The sequence below is a fragment of the Mus caroli genome, unplaced genomic scaffold (assembly GCF_978045245.1).
Source record: "Mus caroli unplaced genomic scaffold, Mus_caroli_1 scaffold_2, whole genome shotgun sequence".
Lineage (NCBI taxonomy): Eukaryota > Metazoa > Chordata > Mammalia > Rodentia > Muridae > Mus > Mus caroli.
The window spans coordinates 17247339-17269611 of NW_028227257.1; the positions used below are offsets into that span (position 1 = coordinate 17247339).

The 22273-nt window shown below is 41.5% G+C and overlaps 1 protein-coding gene across 12 annotated transcripts in view; it reads left to right on the top strand.

Moving 5' to 3' along the window:
• The window catches only part of Ptprt (protein tyrosine phosphatase receptor type T), a 1119809-nt gene that overhangs the window by 323308 nt on the left and 774228 nt on the right, over nucleotides 1-22273 (top strand). The gene's annotated exons all lie outside the window — the stretch shown is intronic.

Below are 22273 nucleotides of genomic sequence, written 5' to 3' on the forward strand. Positions count from 1 at the left end.
CCTTTGTAGCTTTACTTTCCGTGAGAAACAGTAAATCAAGCAGCCATTCGCTCTTCGACAGTGGACAGAATGCTATTTATTATTCAAGATAATAGCAGGGACAGAAACTCAAGTGCTCCTTGAATTGTACAAGGGACAGAGATGTGAGACAAGAACAAAATGTTCCACTCTAACGAGTGGAAAAGAACATCAGAAGATGGGGAACATGGACGTTTGAAATAGTGCAGAATGGTGGACAGGAGGGAACAGCTGTAATTACGTAAAGATCTAAGGAAGTGTCAAGGAGCCAGCGCTTGCACGTTTGACTTAGCAATGAGCTAGCTACCAAGGGCTCTAATGAGGACCAAAGAGGATCTTACTTGAGTGGAATGAGACCTGGGTAATCATTACTTCCCCTTCTCTGAGGTTTTGTGACATGAGAGAACAGAGTGTGGAGGCAGATGGGCTACAGGGCTGTCCTTCTAGAGAGCTAGTTCCAAATAGTTGGAAGGAAATGCTTTGAAGTAAACTCTTGGACCAGCTTTTCAGATAAAGTCCTTGAGACTTGGAGCATCTTCTGTGTTTCTTGGAGAGGAAGAACCAGACCATGGGCTGTGGGTTAAACTGGCAGCTCAGCCCTGAAAGGATGAGCAAGTTTAGGTGATGCCTTTGAGGAGAAGAACCGTAAGACAGTTGGGTACATAGCAAGTGAATAAGTCAGATCTGACTTCATGCTGCTGGAGGGGATGCCCAAAGGCTGTTCTCAGGAAGACAGAGTCGCAGCAATACTTAATGGAAATAGCTTTATTAGTTAATGGAATGGTTAATTAATGAAATCCCACTTCTGCTATCCTTGGCGGGCCTATCCCTCACTGAATAAGACATAGTTTATCTTCTGGTTTTAAATTTTTGCCTTTTCAGAGTAGGAATGTAGCTCAGTTGGTAGAATGCATCCATAAATCCAACATTCATAAACCCCAGGGTTTGATCTCCAGGGATGCACAAAGCAAGCATGGTGACACATATCTGTAATCCTAACTCTGGGAAGATAAATGCAGTAAAGTCAGAAGTTAGCAGTTATCCTCATTTGTATGGTGAACTTAAGGTCAACTTGGAATACATAAGATCCTGCCTCATATCTATCTTGGAGAACGGGCTTTCCCTGGTTATGTAGACCTCAGGATATGTGAGGAGAGTCCTAGGATAGTACCTGAAAATATATGTTACCTGTCCAGATATTCTCAGAATTAGTCATACTCAGTTCTCTATAATGTTGGATCTGTCGATTTGGTTTACAGCCCTGTATTGCATAATGATGTTTTGGCCAGTGACAGGTCATATATACATGACAGGGATCTGCTAAGATTATACTGCCTAGTCATATAGACATCCTGGTTCATGTAGATGTACTCTGTGATGTCTTCACAAGGATGATATCACTAATAATTTATGACTCAGAACATGCGACCATCCCATGTTGTCACTCCAGGAAACTGTTTTATGAAACAATGAGATATATTTCCCGTGGATCTCTGAATTCAGACCTAGAGCAAAAGAGAACATTTTTGGAAGGATACTATGCTGGTTGTGACTGAAAAAGTCAGATTTGCTATTCAGGAACTGTGTCTCTTTTACTTTACCAATTCCATGGGCCAAGAGAAGGGCCATTTTGGCTGCTAGAAAGACTTTATTTTCTATTCTGAGGATAGAAACACTCAAAACCTCTTTTTACCCTAAGTCATTGCCTCTAAAATATGCAAGCATTCTCTAGATGAATGTAGTAGGTGCATGAAATGACTGAGCTTCTAGATTATGGCACCTGTCTTCAAAGTCCAGTTAGCCTTCTGGTGACCAGAGTCAAACCTACATATCCAAGGTGATTGCTGGTACAAACATGTCAAGATGCCTACTTAAACCCTAAATGCTTTCTATTCTGTGCTGCTGCTGTCCACGTGACCCTCTGAATTCCCTCTGTCCCTCTCTGTCATGTTCACTTTATGAGTCAACCTTGCTTTCATATGACAGGGGACTGGAAATGAGCAGGAAAGTATGTTATTGGTACTTATCCTATAAACCCCTTCTTTACCTCCCCTTAGGTCAACTATGTCCCTTGACTGAAGGTCACAGAACCTGTCAAGAGAAGAGCATTCTCATCACTGTCCTCTCTAACCTGGAGTCTGTTAAGAATTCTTTCAGAGTGTTTCTGTGAGGTAGAAATTATTCTCTGAAATTCCTGATGAGAAAAGCAGGGCTCAGAGTGTAACTTACTTAACATTAGATAGCTCAAGGCTATATAATGGAATCAAGGTTCAAACTATCATGGCTTCAGGACTAATGCTCTGCCCATCACTCCAACTGACCTTGGAGATAGATGTCCCTAGCCTCTACAATTCATTGTCCCAACTCATCCAAGATCTATGATCTTATAACCCAGCTGTTTACTAACTTTGCTGGGGTTCCTGTCACTAGAACATGCTCAGTGTGATCATACTTGGGCATATCTAATTTGATCTTCATTAAAAAATGGGAGGAACTAGAGATTATGTTATCATTGTCTCTATTATTGAAAGGAGAAAAGCCAAGCATGGATCAGGTCTATTGCTCTCTTCAGAGTCACATTGTTGGCCAGGAGCAGAGAGAAAAGCTTGCCTTTAGCTATATTGCCGACTACTGTGCTAGGGTCCCCAGTTCCTCAACTTCTTTTTAAATAGGCTTGAGATCCGGGGCAGAGACATGGAGATGAAAGGGAGAAAAAGCAGGCATTACAGCCTTTTTGGAACCCATCCCCAGACCTGTATGTGTCCTCATCAAGGCTCTCCAAAGCGTATCACTTCCTACATAGCAAGAGGGGAGCCCAGGGTCCTGGTGAGCACACAGAGACCTCAGAAGAATTAATTATCTAAATGCTTTATTTGTTCATTCACGCCTTTGGTTATGGAACCTCTATCCTCAGTTGGCTTGTATGGTGAGTTCTATTTAAATCAGGGTGATACTCCTGTACCCTCAAGAGGCTGGGATAGCTGGGGCTATTGCTGTAATACCTTGATTGCAAAGGGGGAAGGAGCCCAGCTACCTTTTACTTGAGGAACACCTAATCCTTCCCTGACTGGCCTTGCTGCTGTGGAAACCTTTGCTCCAGCTGCACATCTGCTTCTGTAACGAGTTTTGTTGATCTCTTCTGAGACGGGGTGCTCACCATAAGGAAGGTGTTTCATTAGGTCTTAATAAGTCCTGTATGTGCAGCCTGGCCTACCTCTCCCCCATGGAGCTGCTTTCTGCATGAGGCAGGGAGAGCTGGATGATTCAGACATAATTTGCATTGGCAGCAGGAATATTATTTTTGCATTATAAAGCACAGTGGGTGACCTTATCAAAGCTGGAGGAAGTGAGCAGACAGCAAGAGAACAGGTGTCCACAGTAACAAGTGACACCCCGAGGCTGGATACTGGCAGGGGGGATGGTGAGAAGATGCTGAGTCCCTCTGCCACCTTGTGCTAGGCCAGGGGTTGCAGAATGTTCAGCCTTCTCAGTAGAAGCTCAGGAAACAGCCCAAAGTTTTGGGGGCAATGGGGACATGGAAGAATCAGCCCTCCGGGTGGATCGAGGCTCAGAATGAGCCTCAAACAGTACATGGTATCCTTGCTGTGGAATCCCTATGTTTAGGTATGAGGTCTTGCTCGGATTGGTGACTTAAAGAACGAGTGATTGGACAAATTTAAGAATGTCCCAGTGTGAAGGAAGCACCGGATACATCAGAGGTACTAAGAACAGTACATTTTGGGGAGGAAGGATGTTAAAGTCGATGTTAGCATATAGAGTATTGAGGCTGTATGGGCCCACAGCTAGAGGAAAGCGCTATGGTAACCCTTATTGATCAGCATAGTTCCAGACAGGACCATCCCCCACCACAGGGAGCTATGAAGTTGGTTTCCTGCCAGGCACTTTGGAGGTTCCAAAGAATAAGAAACCATTGACACTTCAGAACTCACTGGTTCTGGGGATGCTCCCTAGGCTAAGTAGATAACCCTTGTAGAAAAGCCCTCTTCATTCAAGTGGCAAAGTTGACGCTTTGGAGGCAGTGGCTGCTTTGGCACAGACTCATCTCTGAGATGAGTTCATCTGAGGCCTCACTTTCCTTGTCACTCCCTTTGGATCTTACAGTCTCCTCCCAGGGACCTGTACTCTTTTATTTAAACCAGAGAAAAGTGGGAAATTTAAAAATACTATTATTTCTATCACTGTTTCTGCTACTATTTGTGCCATTTCAGCAGCTGCTGGGAAACAAGTAAATGAAGAATTTATCATTTGCATTGCAGTGCCAAGTGTTGGCATTCAGAATACTAGGCATTCAGCCATGAACTTACCTGAATGCCTGCACTCACCTGCATGTTCGCTGCTGCCCTGGCCTCAGGGTGTGTATTTGACACCACTGTTCTAGTTTGAGGATTCAAGATTCATCTTCTTGAATTGTCTTCCTCCTCATCTCCTCTGATTGGGGCAAACACAGGAGGTGATTGATCTCACCGGCTGCTTGGCTGTGTTTCTAAGATTTTCAAATGTGATGCACATTTTTTTTTCTGTCCAGTTAAAGGGTATTCTCTTTGAGGAAAGAGAAACTCTCTTGGGTCACTATGGAGGGGTGGTACACATCTGAGTCTCTCCTGTTTTGTTCTTTTTAAGAGCATGGCATCTGAAGTCTGGGGAGGTGGATCAATCAGTAAAGTGTTTGTCTTACAAGGGAAAGTACTGCATTTAATGCCCAGAATTTATGTGGAAAACCTGGGGACAGTCCAGGCTCTGAGGAAGAGGGGGTGAGTGAATTCCTAGGCCCATGGGTCAGGCAGCATTCTTACTTGGAAAGCCCCAGGCCAGTGAGATCTATCTCTCAATAGATGATTGATTGGTATAGATACATACATACATACATGATATTGATATTATAAGAAGAATGATACAGGGACACCTGAGGATATTGTCTAACCTCCATATTGATATGCACGAATGTGCAAATGCACTCCACATACATATTCACTAATTCAGGTGTACAAACATGTATATGTGTGTTCACACACATATACTCACATAAACACACACACACTTTCCCCACTCTTTCTCTCTCCCCCACCCTCAGTATCCAGCATTAAGCACAGAAATGATTTTAACCTGAGTCTGAAGTGTCCCTGCCTCCCTGGGAGCTGCAGCCAGGGGAATGCCTTGTTTCATCCATACTTTACGAACTGCTCAGACTCCTCTCACTCTACCCCTTCCCAAATGATGCAGATCACACCTGCTACAGCCCCTATATTTCTCAGCTTTAGACTTAGGGCATCATCTGTGGTCACCTTTGCCAAGTGTTTGCAAATATGACAACGTGAGATACTCCCATCAGTCATGTTTACCTGCATTATGCTACTCATCCTTCTAGACTTGATATTTTAAAAACAAGTCTTTTTTTTTTGAGATTTTTTTTGACAGGCTTCTGCTTTGGGGTTGCTGCCCAGAGAGGCTGTGTGGTCAGAGCATAGATCTGAGGGACAAAGGCCCTCAGGATGCTGCAGAACCATACTCACCCTGAGACTGAGACTGTGCCAGCCACAAAGGCACCGTGCCAAGTGAGATGTACAGTCCATCATTGCTTATTATCCCTGTCTGGGATCGCCTGTCATGGAATAGCCATGGCTATAGTTTATTTTCCAGACCTCTTTAGGGAACCGAAGTTCATTACACTCCGGAAGAAGAATGGCATTTAAACACTAACAAACAAACAAACAACAGGAAGTTTCTTTGACCGGAAACCTACTATGCAGGTGGAGTCCTTGAAATCGAGATAGAAGTATAACAGCCTATCCAGCATCACATGAGGCCTAATTAGGTGGGCTTTCCTGACCCCAGCTTATACAATTGAGCTGCTCAGCTACCGTATAGGGACTCACACAGGCTCTTTATTTTCATAGACCTTCTCACATTTGGGGATTGTTCTTGGTACAGGCTTCTTACAAAACACTTCCAACATAAGCAAGGAAGGAACCTGGGAATCCAAAAGCCCTTTCATTACACCAGGCAGCTTTGGAAGACGGTGGGACGTCACCTATTCGGAGGATTTCTCTAACAATGAGTCTTTATGGTATGGTGATCTGTGCTAAATCTTAAGAGTTTTAGAATTAAAAAAATAACATAACATGGAGATTAGAATGAGTTTGGGAATTGGAGAATAAGGAGCCTGAATCGTGTTGAGGACTACTGACCACTTATAACACAGAAGATAGAGTCACTCAGGCTAAACTATAGTGTTTATGGAGACTCTTGAATTTTGGTGTAGGTAGAATTTTTTCCCTGTACTCATTCATAAGTATTTAATTGTCCAGGACTAGCCATTAGGCAAGATATGTACATGCATATTATTATCTCTTGCACTATTCATGGACTAGATCCAGGGATACATCTTCTTACACAAAGTGAGAAATCCAAAAGCAATGGACAATCAAATTAAATGCTAAATTCATTTGGCTGTGAAATCTGACCCAAACAGAAGTCGAGCTGTGTGTATTCCTCACTTACCTCACATCATAGTGAGTTTTTGTGTGAAAATAATGTATGTGAGTTTGAATGTATTAGATTCTATAAGATGGTACAAGTATCTTTATCATCTGTCTATAAACCTGAACTGTTTCCAATTCTGAAATGCCACTTGTCACTTGTCCCAAGGGTTTTGATTAGAAATGATGGTGTGGACTAGAATCTGTGTTTCACAGCTTCACAGGAAGTTCAGTGACATGCCTCAGGACACCTAGCCCAGGAATGGCACTGATAACTCTAGATGCATGTATAGTTTGAAGGGTTTTGATCCATTCGTTCCTGGTAGCAGAATATCTGACCTGTGATGTTATTTATTAAGAGGCAGGTGCCAAGCCTGAAGAAGTAAGAAGAGATGTCTACTTTGTGCTTAGGGTCCCACCTGAGAGTAGGAGTCTGAACTTTCCATCCATATGGATACTAACATGAACATCAAGAGTAATCCCTCAACTGCTCTCTTCCCTCAATCCCCAGTATCCAGTTTGGCAGTTTCCTCCTAAACGGTCTGTGAATGTTTCTTCTCACTTCTTGGTATCATTTCTTTCTTCTTCTTCTTCTTCTTCTTCTTCTTCTTCTTCTTCTTCTTCTTCTTCTTCTTCTTCTTCTTCTTCTTCTTCTTCTTCTTCTTCTTCTTCTTCTTCTTTCCCTTCCCCTTCTTCTTCCCCTTCCCTCCTCCTCTTCTTCCTCCACCATCACCATCACCTCTCCTGGATATCATTTCAAACTACTCTATTTCTCTGCTTGGCCTCTCCACTTCTCTCTGCACATAGCGAATGGAAAGATCTTAAAAACAACTTCTGATTGTGCTGTTGACATCTGAATGTGAAATGTTCTCCATAGGCTTGTGCCTATGGAACACTCTGTCTCCAGCAGGTGGTGCTGTTTGGGAAGGATGCAGACCCATCACGAGATGGATGCTTGCTAGAGGTGGTTGGTCTTGAGGTTTTATAGCCCTGACTCAGTTCCATTTTCTCTCCTTCCTTTTTATGGGTGCAGTATGACTAGCAGCCACCTGCTTCTGCTGGCATGCTTTCCTCTTAGGATGGATTCTACTCCCAGAACCACAAGGAAAAGGAAACCCTATCTCTCTTAAGTTCATTCCTGTCAGGTATTGTGTCAAAACCCAAAAATCCAGGACAAGTAAATAAGGTGAATGTATAATAATTTTCATGCTTTTTCCATTTCTTTTAAATACATTGAGAATCCTCAACATACTATGGAGTTCTGCATCAATTGTGGGCTGAGCTCCTGCCATCAAAGTGTCAGGCTCATCCTGAAGATGGAAGTACCATCTTGTGTATGTTACCTTGAAATCTACTCTAGGAATTTTGCACATGTAGTCAATTGAGGATATTCTCTTTCTTCCTTCTGCCTAGACAACCCAAGACCCATCTCATTCTTTAACTCTTAACTCAAACGCCCTGACTTTGGGCTTCCTCTGTCAAATGATCTTACAGTCTTTTTTTTTTTTTTTATGGAGCAAACCACAATCTTCAGTTATGTGTTGTAATTGATGGAAGCCTAGTACTTGCCCATAATCCTTACTAAATCATTTTCTTAACTTTCATATTCCTGAACCTCACACAATATCTGGCATTCCCTAGGTGTTAAATGATCATTGGAAGAATTCCTAGCTAGGGAATGAACATATGACAGGCTAGGCTTTATGATATCATAGAACTTTTTTATTGAGTGTGATTTGTATGTAGCAAAGCTGGAACCACAATCTATCACTACTTCTCCCAAGCCCCATGGGCTCTCTGCTTACTCTAGCTGGTGGTATCCTTGGGGTTTCTCTGGCACCAAGATTGGTCTCTTGTCTCCCAGAAAAAGTGAATGCCTTATTCTCCAGAAACACATAAGCTTCTCTGTCCTGGCCACTTACATTGATGAGCACAACGAGGCTTCTCTATGGTCCCTCCTCGTTCTTCCCTGTCCTTCCCTTTCACCCCTTACAGATTGTGTGAGCATTTACTGACATATCAGCAAAGTGCCAGTATGACGAGGCATGTGGCAACATACTATCTGTCAAGAATGGGGAGGAAAAGGGATTCTTGTTCATTCTTGGTGGGGGCATAAATTTCTGTAGCCACTGGGAATGGTAGAATTCTCATATGACTTAGCCTTTCCAGATCTCACTATCCTAAGAGAGCCCAAGCCTGTATAGATATAGTTGCTCTGCTTATGCCTGATCATTGCTGTACACATCATAATGACCAAGACAAGGAAACAGCCTAGATGCCCATTAGCATAGGAATAAAGAAATTGAGGTACCTATACACAACAGGGTTCTATTAGGCTGTGAAGAAACAATGTCCTTTGCACATTGTTTTCAAAGCCTTCGGAAAGATATATTTTTCAACTATAGGATACTTGTGCCAATGAGGGAGAAAATCACACAGGTGGGCAGTGACACTGTTGAGGTCTGAACTGAATGTGAGTCTTCAAGGTGACATCCCAGAGGCAGGCGATATGAGAAGAACTCTCAGCCTCTCAGTGTTGGATGTGAAGGTGGGGGTAAAAGAGAGAGCTCCGTGGTCTATTATGCCACATAATACCATTAACTTAATACCTAATTTTGGTCAGGTATTGTAATAGGCTTCAGTTTATATATGGTCCCTAGACCATATCTCTGAATGACTAAATAATTAGCGACCTTAGTTGTAAGTGTTATGAAGAAAACAAGTACTTACCAAAGCAAAGTTGCTAGGTGCAGGTGCAGGTGTCAGGGGATAGACTGCCCCTTGTCCAACCCCCACCCCCACCCCCGTCGAGTAGGGTCAGTGGCTTAGATGCCCACCTGGGGCTGAGTGGAAAGATTCTGGCAGCCCTCTCATGTCTGCCTGCCCAGAGCATAAGTGGAACTCTGGCCAGATGTGGGCTATCCTCCCTCCCCCCTCTTTGCCCTGCCCCCCTTTTTAGTTCCCACAACTTACTTTAAGGGCTGGGAACACTAAGAATCAACAGAGTCCTGGGCATCCTCAGATGGGCTCCTAAAGGTCATTTGCATGTGGGATGCTGTGATGGTTTGTATATCCTTGGACCAGGGAGTGGCGCCATCTGAAGATGTGGCCTTGTTGGAATAGGTGTGACCTGGTTGGAATGAGTGTGTCACTGTGGATGTGGGCATAAGATCCTCACCCTAGTTGCCTGGAAGTCAGTCTTCCACTAGCAGCCTTTGGATGAAGACGTAGAACTCGCAGCTCTGCCAGTGCCTGGATACTGCCATGCTCTCACCTTGTTGACAATGGACTGAACCTATGAACCTGTAAGCCAGCCCCAAGTAAATGTTGTTTTTTATAAGACTTGCCTTGATCATGGTGTCTGTCCACAGTATTAAAACCCTGACTAAGACAGATGCCTCCAGCCATCACTGAAAAAAAAAAAAAGGAAGTGAATCTTGATTGTATTTCCACTAATCTGTACAACTCTGAACAATCCCATACTACAGTGGGTCTTAGCCTCCCATTATGACATGGGCAGAGGAGAAGGAAAGAGAGCTGGCTCTCACTTATTTCAAGAAGTGCCTGTCCCAGGATAAAATGAATAGCACTGTCATTCAATCTGGCCTCAGCCTCCCTGGGTTCAAATCCCAGGGAGGGAACATAGTCTTTACCAACTAACACCGGACAGCTTGTCTGGGCTTTCTGTGCTGCGGTTTCTTTATGCTTTAATATACAGATGGTAATAGTTAATTCTTCATTTCAGAGGATTAAATGAAATTGTGAACATAAAATGTCTGGCAATACGCCACAGATGCAGCAAGTGTCTAATAAACATTAGCTGTTGTCATCTAATTATTTGCTAATCGCTCTAGATATAAAGGAGGCTTTATTGTCCTGGTTTTATGGGTGAGAAATCTGCCAAAAGGTGTTGAAATTAGTGTCCGGAAGTAAGTGGCTGGCCAGGGAATCAAACCTGGGACCATTTTGTTCCAAGGCTCTGCTCTTCCATGGGTGTTTCTCTCAGTTTCTGACCCACAGCCCTGAAAACCAGCTTGACTGTGCCCAGATCTCAGCATGGCCTTGAGCTCCCCTTACGATGCCATCTATCCTTTCCATATTTTGTTTGGCTCTGCATTACCAGTCATGGAAGTTGTCAGACAGATCAGCTTCTAACATGGGAACCCTTTGTATGAAATAGAAGCATCCACGTACTTTTTATTTAACAGCAGAATACGCAGGCCAGGAACAGGCCCTGATGTCTCAGCAGCCATTTACATTGTTTGGGGAGCCTGTACTGAGGTAATATATCAAACCACCTGTGGACCATGCCACAGTGGAAGTAGGCCTGGCCACAGGAGCTGTCCGCAGAAGCAGCCCCTGGCCTCTGGACCCAGGCAGTAGTAACCTAAGGTAACTGTTTCCTTTGGGGATTATGGTGAGAGACCTCTATGGTGGATTCAGTTTCTTGGAATGAAATTCTAGAGGTAGAAGGAGATAGCTGAACTCAAGCCATCATGTAGAGCTGAAAAGAAGAGGCCAAAGGGCAAATGGCAGGGCTGGTGCTGTCCCAGGCTCTTGTTTTGCATGGGAGACTGTAAGAGCCAGTTTTCCAATGTGCAGTCTTAGGGGAAATTTTGCTCTGTGTTCCCAATCCCTCTTTCCAAATACAGCTCTCATCCTTAATAAAACACAGCTTTTCCTGTGGTTTATTTTATATTAGGTTTGTTGTGACCGAGATGGATTGTTTGTGTGTGTGTGTGTGTGTGTGTGTGTTTCAGGATACTTGTGTGTTTATGTACAAGTGTGAGCATACACGTGGAAGCCACACAACAACCTCTCCATGTGTCTCTAACCTTGCCAGCTCTGGGATTATAAGAGTGTGTCCCCACACCTAGCTTCTTTAATTCCTTTCTTTTTCTTCCTCTCCCCTCCCTTCCCCCCTACACTTTCTCTTTTAGTACTTTGCCCCTTTCCCACCTTTCCTTCCTCATGGGTTCTGTGGAATGAACGTATTTTCCCATCCTTGCAAGGCAAGCTGTTTACTGACTGAGCCATGCCCTAGCCCAACTGTTTCTTTGAGACCTGTGGTGAAGAAAAGATAACATAGGGAGAAAATCAAAGCTCTCATCTCAGGCAGCCAGGTCACAGGGAAAGGGGCTGGGGACACACCCCCAGGGACAAACTTCTTCACCTGGGCCTCACCTCTGAAAGACTGTTATGAATTCATAGATACACTAATTTGCTAGATAGTTCAGAGCCCTTGTGATCTGGTCCCTCCCTCAAATCTCATCAACTGGCAAGCTAACCTTTAACACACAAACCTGTTAGAAGACATTTTATATCCATAGTGTTCCCAACTAAGAAGATGGGGTATGGTGGTTAGAATGGCAGTGGCCCCATAGACTCATACCTTTGAGTGCCTTGTTGAAGTAGACATGACTTTATGGAAGGATGTGTGTCACTGTGGGGGCAGGCTTTGAAGTCTCCTATGTTCAAGCTATTCCCAAGGTGGAACACAGTTGCTTCTGCTACCTGTGGATCAAGATGTAGAACTCTCAGCTCCTTTTCCCACCTGCCTGCCTGCCGTGTCTGCCAGTCTTCATGCTTACTGCCATCATGATAATGGACTAAACCTCAGAAACTATAAGCCAGCCTCTATTAAATGTTTGCCTTTCTAAGAGTTGCCATGGTCATGTTGTCTCTTCACAGCAAAGGAAAACACAACTAAGGCAAGAAGAAACATTTTTCTATTCTATATAACATATTATGTCTTATTGTTTTTGTTTTTATGCATTTCTCAAATTCACTCCATCCCTCCCTCTCTCCCTCCTTTTTTCCACTCCTCCCTCTCCCTCCTTCTCTCCATCCCTCTCTCCCTCCTCCCCTCTCTCTGTATTCCTTTGTGCGTCCCACCCTTCTTCTCTCCCTTCTTCCTTTCTTCCCATCCTATTCATTTCCATGTTCTGATCAGTTCCCTCAAATTTATCTTCTCAGACATCTATTGTGTTTTTATTATGCTCTTACATTTTGACATGGGTGAGTTCTCTTGATTCTCTTGATGCCTCCTTCTTATGCATCTTTAGCATCCTTGTGCTTATCCCTGCCTCTTCCTTTCATGTTAAAGAGGTGCTGGGTCCTTGGTATCTCTGGATGCCTATTCTTACTTAAAGAGGGGGCTTAGCATGTGGAAAGTGTGGGCTGAGGGAGAAGCTTATTTCCTGATGGATGGACTGCACAGAGGTGATGAAGACCTCACTGAGGCCTTCATGGTATTTGTACTTGAGATCTATTCTGCTTGACCTCAGTTTCCAAAGAGAGACAACCGCTGTTCTACTAAGGGCACAGGGAGATATATTAGGAGGCTGGCCCAGGGACTGTCAGAGCAGGAGCTACTTTTGACACAGTGTGTTGTTTCCTGTGGGTCACCACCCCTGGCTTTGTATGGCACTGCCCACAGCAAGTCATAAAGTCAACCATACAAGATTCCCTCTGTTACATCTGCGTCTATGGCTCAATCCTCACTCTCATCTAGGAAGAGAGGAAGAGAGGAAGAGAGAAAGGATTATGTTCTGGATGCTTGGCAGGGGAATTATATTAACAGGATTTTTATATAGTTCTCTTTTGGGTCCTATGCCCATACCCACCCCTGCCAGGCATTGGAATCTGGTGTCCCCAATTTCTAGTTCTTTCTAGAGTTCTGTGGAGTTGGCCCCCTTCTGCCCCACCCTGCCTGACTGGCTACTGTTTTTCTTCACCCCAAAATGATAGCATCTCTTTGTTTGTTTCGGCTGATTGCTTTCTGCCTCCCATGCACATGTACGCTTATGTTTTTGCAACTCCCACACTGCTCTTTTAGTTAGAACTGAGGAGAAGATGGAGCTTAATGTGTGTGATTAATCTATTATAGCTAATTGGAAGCTGATCTCTCCTCAACCTTTTTTCCATCAACCTTGATATAACTGTTCCTATGCATCATCTTTTACATTTGTGTACCTTACTTACCTTTGTTTTATATATATATATATATATAAAACATATATATATATATATATATGGTACATATATATATATATGGTACATACTAGTAAAACTAAGAAAACTCTAACGGTTAGGGTTTCATTCTTTTCTCTCCTTTGGATTCTACTCATGTTTCCCATCATGTAGTACTTTTAGTGACTGAACATTTTCATCTTTATATTACAGTACGTTGCTACAGTATAAATTATTGAATCACATCTTTACCCCAGGGAATCTAAACTAATTCCTGTCTTATAGCATTATAAATAATTTTGTTTTGAGAAGTTTCATGCAAATCTTTGTTGGTGTTTTTAGCTCGTTTTCTAAGTTGGGATTGTCCGTTTTGCAAAGTGAGTATTTTGACAGAATCTGACTCATACTGTGATAAGGAATATGATAGATGTCAAATTACCTCTCAATAAATACTTTTGTCAGTATGTAATCCAAACATCCAGAGACTATTCATGGGATGTTTGCCAACATTTGGAATTATCCCTGTTGTAAAATCTACTAATTTGATAAGAGGAAATGATACCACATACTGACTTGAATTTTCTTTTTTACTCGTGGAGATGAACAAAAACACAATGTATTTTTATGTGTGTGCATGCATGCATACATGTGTGTGTGTTCATGTGTGCATGAATATGTGGATATGTGCACATGCATGTGTGCATGTGTCTATATGCATGTGCTTGTGATGCATGGATGCACATGTATGCGTGCATACCTGTTTGTATATGTATGCATATGTGTGCATGTACATGCCCGTGTGTGTGTGTGTGCGTGTGTGTTTGTGTGTGTTAGGGTGGTCAGTGTACATGTCACAGTAGATGTGTGGAGATCAGAGGACAACTTCACAAGTATTAGTACTCATCTTGCTGCTTGTTTGTGACAGATACTCACACTGTGTGGGCCTGGCTAGCTGGCCTGTGAGATTTCAGTTTTTCTTGCCACTGCCTCCTATTGTGACCCCGGAATAAAGGGATGGGCTACTATAGAGCTCCAGCTTTATTAGTTCTGAGACTCCGGATTCTGTTCCTCACACATGTGTGAGCAGTGTTTTATGCCCTGAGCCATCTCTCCAGTTCTCATACCCGTGTATTTTAGAAATGTCCTCTAAAGTTTCTTTTCCTCAATACTTTAGAACTTCCATCATGTTTATAAGTTCTTTTTAGAAGGAAATCATATTCCTACTTGCTAATTATTATAAAGTCTATTTTCCTAGTTTTTATTTGCTTCAGATTTTTTGATGTCTCTGATGAATAATTTTAACTTTTATGTTGTCCATAATAAAAGTACTTTGTATTTTCCTTTGCTTCTTGTTTTTAAAATTTATTTCTGTATCCCTTAAAGGGTAAATATCCTCATAGATTTTTTTTCTCCATTAAATGATTTTTAAAAGTCTTCTTTATGTTCAGCTCTTTATTCTTTGTATTTGTATGCTGGCTGATAAACTAATTAATATTTGGTCCTCAATTCACTGTTTTTCAGTTGATTACACAAGGATAATTCTAGCCCAGTGTTCCTCTGCTCTCTTGAAGTGGGTTTCTTCTTATTAGGCCCTGTCCCTCCTTGACTGTTCTTGGCATCATTACTTTCTCTGTTCTTATCTTAGCATAGGATTCTTTGAATAACTATAACTTTACAGGGCATTTGATGCTTAGAAGAAGGATCCTCTCTCCTTATGCTTCACTGGGATAGAAGTATCGTCCTCAGCATCTCCTTTCAGGTGACCTTTAGAATTATCTGAAAAGTTCCAGAAAATTCTTTGGTCACGTGGCAAGCACTGTACAGATTATTGTTATGTGTGTGAGAATTTCCATCTGGTTGAGTGGAGTCTTCACATTCAGGGTCATTGTAGGGACACTTTTCTAAAGTTCCTTTTATGCCCCTTAGTAGTTTTGGGGGTCTCTTTGTCTGGTCCTCACCTGTCTCCTTTAAAGCTGCTTGCGATGTATTTGCCACTATTGTGATTTAATTTATTTCCTGTTAGGATCTGCAAGTGGCTACTGCTGTTATGTGAGAAAGCTCTTGTGTTTGCCTGTTTATTTTTAAAGCTCTTATCTTACTGGATTCTGTCCACAACTCTTGAGGTCTTTGGGTATAAGGACTGGGATTTCTCAGTATTCACAACCCAATGGGCCAAACACAAAATGTACTTTTATCTCCTGCATTTTTTTATTACATTTCTTCCTCATCTCTTTCTTGCCTCCCTCCCTTTTTTAATTCCATTGCTTAGAATTGTAAATCTATGCGAATGCTATTGGCATAACCTTGTTGTGTTCAAGAATTTAATTGAAATGCATGACTTGTCTGACTCCTATGCTTGGTCTTGTCCTTTGGTTTCATATGGACACGGTGGTATTCCAAGGTTGTTGTTTTCTCATTCTAGAATGCTCATTTCTTTAAAGCCTAGACTATGGAAATATTTCTTTTTTCCCAAAGCCTCTTTTGCAGCAATAGGTTGGACATTGTTTCTCTTACTGTGTTCCTGCTAAAATTGTCCAACATAGAAATTCATATTAACTTTGCAAACAGTCTTCACATTCCTAGAATAAGTATGATGACTACCCATATACTTCTTTTTCTTACTGTGATAAATTTACTTTAATTCAGGAATCATTGTTTGTATACATAACTATGGTTTGTTCAATGGTTTCATATTTTATTTCATATAAAATTAACAAGCTTGTTAAAGGAGAGAAAAGAAAAGAAAGAAAAAAAAGAAAAGGAAATGAGTGTAGCTCTGAAACAGCGTGCAAAGGCGTGTGTTGAAAGGCCACCGTCCGCTGCTCAGCTTCTCTGCGCCAAGCCCACTCTCATAGGCCATCCGTTTCTATTTCTGTTTGTTCTGAGGGTTGTCTCTGCATGTGTAAATAATTTGCTTAAAGTGCTTTTCTTGACTTGTTGATTTAAGGCGTCTATGACTTTCTGGGAAGAGAAAGGGATTTGTTCTTTTCAGTCACTCTCTGCCTCTCATTGTATTGAGATTTCACATTCTCTGCCTCGGCCTGGCAATCTTTTCTTTCACATTCACATGGTATTTTTAACCTGGTCTAGGAACGGGTGTGTTCTGAGACTGGGAGGAAGCCACTGGTGGCCTCCTCTGCTTGTCTCCTTCCTTTCTGTTGCTTGCCTAACGCTTGTGGTCGGTGTTTGCAATTTCTAGATGTTTCTTTGTAATTCTTCTTGTCATTCAGGACTGACTAGTCTCCTGGTTCTGAAAGTGGAGTATTCATAAGTCCCTCTTACATCATTATTCCTGGGTAGGTACTCTGCAGTGTGCTAGGACCCTGACTTGCCCTCTTCTGGGTTCAGAGGTACTTTCTGTATTTCTCAAGGGAGCTTGCTCCTCACTTCAGGTTCAATGGCTGCTCTTTTGTGCAAAGCCTATGATTTCCTTTCATAATACTCTCGGAACTATTGCTAATCATCTTTGATACCCACTCCACTCACAGCTTTATCCCATGGAATTAGAGTTGCCTCTCGCCTTTTCTTAGGATCCCAGAGCTGTCTGTCTTACCAATTGCATCATTGCAAGACACTTTGTGGTTGCCATTTGACACAGGTATTTTTTAAATGTTACCTTTAGTGACCTGAGACGGACAAGGGAAGTGATTTTTGGTTTGCTTTTGTTTGTATGTGTTTCCTGTCACCCTTAAGCCCAGAAGCATTTCTGCTTTCAGACACTTGTTTAGAGGCTTGAAAAAAACCCTAGTATTAGTTTTGTTTCTACATCTCAGGCTGACCTTGAGCTAATAATCTTCCTGCCTCAATGTCCCAAGTAGTGGGATTTAGACATGATACATCCCTGTGTCTCTTTGTAAAACACCTTAGTACTAAAGTGATAGAAGCCCAATAAATAGGTATTTCAATTAAAAAAAAAATTATCAAGTAAATGACTAAGAAAGTTTACATGGGAAGTAAATTCTTTAAGATTATATTGCTCCAAATATTTGAATTAGATTTGCTTATATGAGGGGTATATAAATTTTTTTATGATTTTTTTAACTTACCAAGCAGAATGGGTTTTATAGCCCCCTGCCTGCTTTTCGAACTAAATTCTCTTGTAGCTTAGGCTTGCTGTTACGGTTTGTGTATGCTAGGCCCAGGGAGTGGCTGTAAGCCAGCACCAATTAAATGTTGTCATTATAATAGTTGCCTTGGTCATGGTGTCTGTTCACAGCAGTAAAACCCTAACTAAGACACTGGCTTCAGAGCTGCTATGTTGTCAAGGATGATAGTGAACTCCTGGTCCTTCTGTATTTCTATCCCAAGTGCTAGGATGCCTGTTAAGACTCTCACCTTTCATTATAACACGTTGATGTCTATCTGCTTAAGTGGATGAATGCTTGCTCCTTCGTCTCCCCATCCCTGCACATGCCAGTCCCTCACACCTACACTTTTTATTCTCCTTTCTCTCAGCTGGCTCCTCATTTGTTTTTGCTGGTATATTGATCAATCAAGAGGTATATTTTATATGTGAGAAAAATTGCAAGATTCTACCTTACCATCCCTCCATTACTCTTGTTGTTTTCCTCTTCCCTTTGTCCCCTTCCTCCCTCACATGATCGCTAGACTTCTACTTTCATATACACCACCCCTACCCTGAATGCAACCCATGTAAAGGTCAGAGGTCATCTTGTAGGCATTGATTCTCCCCTTTCATCATGTGAGTTTGACGAACCAAGCCCAGGCTTAGCAACAAGTGCCTTTGCCTAGGGTACCATCTCCTTGCCTCTTCTACTATCTTAGTCTTTTGAGGCAGGGCTTTTTGATTAAACCCAGAGCTAACCTATATGACCAAATTTCTCTGATGACATTCTCTCTGTGTATCCAAACACCAATCCTTTTTCCTGCTAAGCAAGATTCTGAAATACTGTCATAGTCTTGAAACTCTATTGTCTTTAATTCATCTCTTGACAGATATCTACACTGGTTCTATACATCAGCCACTGTAAATATTGTAGTAATACATATGGATGTGCAAGTATCTGTGCAGCATACCTAGTTAGATGCCTTCAGTTTTATAACAAAGAGTGTACTATATTGACAGATAGCTATATTACATGGTAGTCCTTGTTACAGATTTCAGCAGACAATCTGGACCTTTTGTCACAGTGGTTACACTAGTACATCCACCCACCCCACTGGGTGAGACTCCAATTTCTTTATATGCTCCCCAGCTTTTTGTTTGTTCTAATTGATGATGAAAACTATTCTGACTGGTGTATATTGGAATTTCAGTGAAGTTTGAATTTGCATTTTCTCTGATGGAAAGGTGTGTTAAACAAACCTTCATAAGTTTATTGGCTTATTGTCTTCAGTCTTTTGAGAACTGTCTATTAGTTGATTTGCCAATTTATTGATTGGATGATGCATGGGTAGTTTTGTGTGTGTATTTGTCTTGGTGCTTAATATTTTCAGCAGTTCTTTATGGAGTCTATTAATTTTCCATCAGAGGTTATATGCTGTGTCTCACCTATTTATTGCATTTATGGAACAATCTTTATATCCCTGTAATGAGACCAACTTGATCTTGGTATATGATTATAATATGTCCATGATTAGTTTCCTAAGATTTAAAAAAATATTTTATTTTTCTGTATAATACATCCTAATTGCAGCCTCTCCTTCCTTCCCTCCTCTCAGCACCCCCTACCTCCTCCCCCAGATCCACTGCTCCTCTGTTTACCCTTCAGAAAAGAGCAGGCCTCCCAGTGATATCAACTGAACTCAGATACAAGAACAAGATACAGTATACCTAGATATAGTCCCTCATATCAAGGCTGGACTGGGCAATCCTGGATGTGGCAGCAGGAGGTTTCTGGATACTATTACTCAGCTGTTAGGGAAAGAATGACATGAAATTTGCAGGAAAATGGATGGAACTAGAAAAAATTATCCTGAGTAAGGCAACTCAGACCTAGAAGGGCAAACATGGTATGGTTTCTAAGTATTTTACTGAGAGTGTTGCTTCTATATTCATCAAGGAAATAGGTCCATAGGTTTCTTTGTTGTTGTTGTTGTGCACTTGCTGGGTTTTGTTATCAGAGTAATATTGGCTTCATAGAATGCTTCTGTTAGTGTTTTATCTCTATCTAATTTATGGAATCAAGAAATCTGAGAAGCACTGGTGCTAGCTTCTTTCAAAGCTTGAGAAAATTTTGGCAGTCAATCTTGGACCTTTCTTTGTCACAAGCTATTACTGCTTGAATCCCATTTCTTATTATGGATCTACTTCATTCATATATATATATATATATATATATATATATATATATCCTCTTGAATTAAGTTTGGTAGGTTTTTATGTGCCTAGGAATTTATTAATTTCTTTTGGATTTCTCAGTTTCCAAAACTATAAATTTTCAAAGCATTCCATAATGAAACTTGGATTTCATCAGCATATTTTTTTTGGCGTTACTATTTTTTATTTTTTTTGTTTATATTTCAAATGCTATCTCCAAAGCCCCCTATACCCTCCCCCCACCCTGCTCCCCTATTTTTTTTTAAATACAGTTATTGTCTTAGAAGCTAAGTCTAAACTCTATAAGGATTTTTATCCTTTTCTGGAGTTTATGAATGGCCTAGGATTGGTGATTATATCTTTTTTTTTTCATTTTTTTTATTAGGTATTTTCCTCATTTACATTTCCAATACTATCCAAAAAGTCCCCAATACACTCCCGCCCCCACTCCCCTACCCATCCACTCCCACTTTTTGGCCCTGGAGTTCCCCTGTACTGGGGCATATAAAGTTTGCAAGTCCAATGGGCCTCTCTTTCCAGTGATGGCCGACTAGGCCATCTTTTGATACATATGCAGCTAGAGTCAAGAGCTCCGGGGTACTGGTTAGTTCATAATGTTGTTCCACCTATAGGGTTGCAGATCCCTTTAGCTCCTTGGGTACTTTCTCTAGCTCCTCCATTGGGGGCCCTGTGATCCATCCAATAGCTGACTGTGAGCATCCACTTCTGTGTTTGCTAGGCCCCAGCCTTGTCTCACAAGAGACAGCTATATCTGGGTCCTTTCAGCAAAATCTTGCTAGTGTATGCAATGGTGTCAGCGTTTGGAAGCTGATTATGGGATGGATCCCTGGATATGGCAGTCTTTAGATGGTCCATCCTTTCGTCACAGCTCCAAACTTTATCTCTGTAACTCTTTCCATGGGTGTTTTGTTCCCAATTCCAAGAAGGGGCACAGTGTCCACACTTTGGTCTTCGTTCTTCTTGAGTTTCATGCGTTTAACAAATTGTATCTTATATCTTGGGTATCCTAAGTTTTTGGGCTAGTATCCACTTATCAGTGAGTACATATTGTGTGAGTTCCTTTGTGATTGTGTTACCTCACTCAGGATGATGCCCTCCAGGTCCAACCATTTGCCTAGAAATTTCATATATTCATTCTTTTTAATAGCTGAGTAGTACTCCATTGTGTAAATGTACCACATTTTTCTGTATCCATTCCTCTGTTGAGGGGCATCTGGGTTCTTTCCAGCTTCTGGCTATTATAAATAAGGCTGCTATGAACATAGTGGAGCATGTGTCCTCCTTACCGGTTGGAACATCTTCTGGATATATGCCCAGGAGAGGTATTGCTGGATCCTCTGGTAGTATTATGTCCAATTTCCTGAGGAACTGTCAAACTGATTTCCAGAGTGGTTGTACAAGCTTGCAATCCCACCAACAATGAAGGAGTGTTCCTCTTTCTCCACATCCTTGCCAGCATCTGCTGTCACCTGAATTTTTGATCTTAGCTATTCTGACTGGTGTGAGGTGGAATCTCAGGGTTGTTTTGAGTCATCAGCATATTTCTTAATTTTATTTATTTGAGTATCCCCTGTTTCTTTTGCTTAGTTTGGCTATTGGTGTGTCAATCTTAATTTCTCAAAGAGCCAAAGCCTTTGCTTCATTGCCTCTGTGTTTTTCTTTCAGTCTGCACTTCATTAATTTCCACTCTGATCGTTATTACGTCTTTCTCCCCACTGCTTTGGGCTTCCTCTTGTTTTTGTTTTTCTAAGACCTTGAGGTCCATAATTAAGTAATTTATTTGAACTCTCCATTATTGCTTTCATATGGGCCCATATAGCTCTTAGCATCCCTCTTACAGCTCCCCTTGCTGGTTCCTCAGAAGCTCTGCTCGGTGATGTTTCCACTTCATTTTGGAATTTTTAAATCTCTTCTTTAATTTCCTCACTGGTGTACAGTCAAGAGTATGCTGCTCATCTGCTCACTCTTTCATGGCTTCTATTGCTATTGATTTGTAGTTTCATCCCCTGTGATTGGCTAAGATATAAGAAATTTTTTTGATTCCTTTATTCTTATTCAGAGTTGCTGTATTCCTTAGAATGTGATACATTTTAGAGAAAGTTCCATGGGATGCTGAGAGGAATGTCCGTTCCTCAGTTGCTGGATTGAATGTTCTGTAGATGTCTGTTAAGTCCTCTTGAACTATGCTGCTATTAAACTTTGATATTTCTTTGTTGGTTTTATTTATTTATTTTTACTAGTTGACCCACTTATTGATTAAAGTATGATACTGAAGCCACTCCGCAGTATTGTATCAGGACCCCTATTTGTCTCTACATAACCATTAGTGTTTGGTTTATAGAATTGGGATCCCCAATATTTGGCATATATTTATTTGCAATCATTATATACATTACTGATACATCATTTTCATTGTGTAGTGTCATTTTGAATGTAGTTATCTTTTAAGTAATTTTGGTTTGATGCCTCCTTCAGATATCAGAAC